The sequence below is a fragment of the Hakea prostrata genome, chromosome 7 (genome assembly GCF_041222555.1).
Source record: "Hakea prostrata isolate BN-2017 chromosome 7, UWA_Hpros_2, whole genome shotgun sequence".
NCBI classification, from domain to species: domain Eukaryota; kingdom Viridiplantae; phylum Streptophyta; class Magnoliopsida; order Proteales; family Proteaceae; genus Hakea; species Hakea prostrata.
This window is the reverse complement of record NC_142606.1, coordinates 73,874,411-73,878,593: the sequence shown is the minus strand read 5'-3', so window position 1 is coordinate 73,878,593 and position 4,183 is coordinate 73,874,411.

Genomic DNA, 4,183 nt, shown 5'->3' with positions numbered 1-4,183 from the left:
ATGTCAACTTGCTCAATGCAATTTGAAACAATCCCTTTGACAAAGCTTTGGTGAAGACATCTGCAAGCTGATTTTCACTTCTTACATAAGGGGTTTCTATAGTTCCATTCTGAACCTTTTCACGAACAAAATGACAATCAACTTCAATGTGTTTAGTTCTTTCATGAAACACTGGATTAGAGGCAATGTGTGTAGCCGCTTGATTGTCACAGAACAACTTCATGGGTTTTTTAGAACCTTTCACCCTCAATTCTTGAAGTAGGGCACCAATCCAGACTAATTCACTAATGGCAGATGACATTGCTCTGCTACTGCTTTCTGCACTAGAACGAGCGATAACATTTTGTTTTTTACTTCTCCAAGAGACTAAATTTTCTCCTACGAATACACAAAAGCCAGTAGTTGATCTTCGATTATTAGGATTGCCAGCCCAATCTGCATCGGCATATCCTTCAATGTTTGTGTGTCCATTCTTCTTCATGCAAATGCTCCTTCCTGGAGAAGACTTCAAATAACGTAATATATGATTAATCAATTCCATGTGCCCTTTGGTAGGATTATGCATAAACTGACTGACATAGCTCACTGCATATGCAATGTCAGATCTGGTAATAGTCAAGTAAATCAATTTTCCAACCAACATTTGAAAACAATTATTATCCTGCAATGGAGAATCATCATTAGTAACCTTACAAATGTAATCCATGGGTGTGTTGGCTGGTTTCACACCCAATTTGCCAGTTTCCTTCAACAAATCAAGAACATATTTCCTTTGAGAGATGAATAATCCTTTACTAGATCTGGCAACTTCAATTCCAAGAAAGTATCGAAGTTGTCCCAAGTCCTTGATGTCAAAAGTCTTCTTCAAATATTCTTTGAGTGTATTGATTCCTTCATGATCATCTCCAGTGATTACAATGTCATCCACGTATACCAAAATTACTGTTGTGCCAGTAGAGGCTTTCTTCACAAACATGAAGGAATCTGATCAACTTCTAGTGAATCCAAATCTAATAAGAGTTGTACTTAACTTTTCATATCATGCTCGTGGTGATTGCTTTAGGCCATATATTGCTTTCTTCAATTTACAAGCAAGTCCATCTTGTTTTTCTAATGGGTGGCCTAGAGGAATTTCCATATAAACTTCTTCTTGTAAGTCTCCCTGTAAAAAAGCATTTTTCACATCCATTTGCAAAAGTGGCCATCCACAATTAACGGCAATTGACATTAACACTCTTACAATATTCATTTTAACTACAGGAGCAAATGTCTCTCTATAATCAACTCCATATGTTTGAGTATATCATTTGGCAAAAAGCCTTGCCTTATACCTCTCTAGAGTCCCATCACTCTTGAATTTGGTCTTGTAGACCCAACGACATCCAACTGGATGTTTGCCACTTGGGAGTTGCACTATATCCCATGTTTTATTTTTATGAAGAGCTTCTAGTTCCTCATTCATAGCCTTCACCCATTTAGGTGAATTCTTAGCTTCAATAAAATTGGTCGGCTCCTTGTGGTCTTCAATAGCCGAAAGATATACAAAATATTGAGGGGAGATATTATCATAACTTATATGAGATTGGATTGGGAACTTAGCTGTATGATAAGTAGTAAACTCGCGCAATCTCACTGAAGGCTGAGAGACCCGAGTAGATCTGCGAATTGGTAATTGCGCTATAGTTTCAACTGTATCATTTTCTGCAATAGGTACATTTTTAGTTGCTTCACCATGTAGATTTTCGTCAGTATCTTCAGTGTCATCACCTATATCAGTGCTACCTTCTGTGGTAGTGCTACCTTCTGTGGTGTCGCCCATAACATTGTCTTCATTAGCATCAGCTCTTACAGACATGTTGTCGGGTATACTTGGTAATGGGACAGGAACAAATTCACTGTAATCTAGCTCCCCTTGAGTTTGATTCCTGCTAGAGAAGAACAACTGAGTTTCATCAAAAAACACATCCCGTGAAATAAAAAGTTTACCAGTAGATGGGTCAAAGCACTTGTAACCCTTTTTAGTAGAGGAGTATCCCAAAAACACACATTTGCGAGCACGAGGATCAAGTTTATCACCACCCTGGGCATGAACATAAACAATGCAACCAAAAACTCGAAGATGAGACATCACGATGGAACGATCATATAGAACCTCTAAGGGTATTTTAAAATTCAAAACTGTACTGGGGAGATAGTTGATTAAGTAACAACTCATGCTGACAGCATCTGACCAATAAGTCTTGGGAAGATTCCCATGAAATAATAAAGATCGAGTCACCTCAAGAATATGTCTGTTTTTGCATTCAGCAATCCCATTTTATTGAGGAGTCCCTACGCATGAAATTTGATGTAAGATTCCCAAACTTTTGAGATATGATTGAAAGGCCCTATTGGTGTATTCTGTCCCATTATCTGTTCGCAAAACTTTAATGCAAGTTTGATATTGAGTCAAAATCATCTGGCAAAATTCCTGAAATATCTGTAGCACTTCACTCTTGGAAGACAATAAATACAACCATGTAGCCCGAGATTTATCATCAACAAATGAAACAAAACATCTGAATCCATCTCTAGAGTCTATAGGAGATTGTCAAACATCAGAATGCACTAGATCAAATAATGCACTTGAAACATGAGTACTCTGTGGAAATGGTAATCTGTGTTGCTTGGAAAAATGGCAGGCATCACAACTAGTAGAATTAAAAGATAAACAAGGATTTAAAGATCGTAAAATCTTATCAGAAGGGTGACCCATACGCCAATGCTAGAGTTGAGATTTCTCATGATTATTCATAGAAGTTAAGGCATTATTTGTAAGATCTAACATATAGAGTCCATTCGGCAGTCTACCTTCACCAATCGTTGTCCCTGTTAAACTGTCTTGGAACACTACCTTGTCCTTTGAAAAGATCACATTACAATTTAAACTCTGAGTAATTTTACTAACTGATAACAAATTCACAGATAATGATGGCACAAATAATGCATCAGTCTTGGCCGGAAATAGGTTCAATTTTCCTTGACCTTGGATTGGGACAGTAGTACCACTGGCAACAGTAATAGGAGGATAAGATTGTAACTTATCAGTGCTCAAATCAGACAAAAGAGTGGTAAATCGACACATGTTGTCGGTTGCACCCGAATCTACTATAAATGAATTCCGAAAAGTAGAGAAAGCAAGAGTAGTACCATGAGACTGAATGAAGTTCTGCAGTAAAGATATAATTTTTCCAAGAGAGTGTTGTATTGCTAAAGAACTTGCCATGGGAAGATATCCGTACGAACCCATAATATCATATACCAATAGAGCAAAATCTCCTCGATTCGATACTTCCACTGAGTTTGGAACGTCCAAAAACCTTGAAACCACTTAACCCCGTACGAAACACCTTCACACAAAATCCTGTGGAAACAACTTGTACGGTGCCAATTTGAATAAAACAAAATTTCTTTCTTTCTTCTCCTCTTTTTTTTTTCTTCCACCGATTTTTTTTTTCTTTACTTCTTCACACGTTGTTCCCACTCACAAAAAAATATAGACTACTTAAAAGTAATCATTACAACTTCTTTTTTTAAAAAAAATTCAAAAACAAGATCCAAAAAACTGGATGGGCGTCTCTTCTTCCGTCCTTTTTTTTTTCAACGATTTCAACACGATCGTTTTTTTTTTTTTTTAACTAAGAGAAGAAAAAGAAAATAAAACGCAGAAAGAAATCTGGTGGGAAGAAATTGAAGAAAGCAAAGAAAGGTGTTGATGAGGAGAGTGAAGTGAACAAAAAAAAGAAAAAGTAATGATGTGGAAGGGGGGTGATGATGACACTGGGATTACTGGCGTTAGGATTGATGAGTACTGCTTAGAAATCCAGCAGAATTCGGACCTCAAGATGAGGGCTCCGTTCCATGGTGCCATTCTTAGGTCAGGAATTGGTCATCCCAAAGAAAACTACAAAGATATGGACCAGTTCTGTGAAATCCAGCCCTATCCTTACCCTAACCCGGAACCCTTGATGTTTGTAGGTCCGAAGACCCGAAGTGGTGGTAGAAGAGACTTGTGGACCCTACTAGTTGATGATCTCGTGTCGAAGTCCGAGCCCATGGACATTGATGATGATGCCCCTTACTTGAGTACGTTGTCAGTGTTTAATGAAAATATGTGCATCGAAGAGGGGTGAACTAGTTGAAG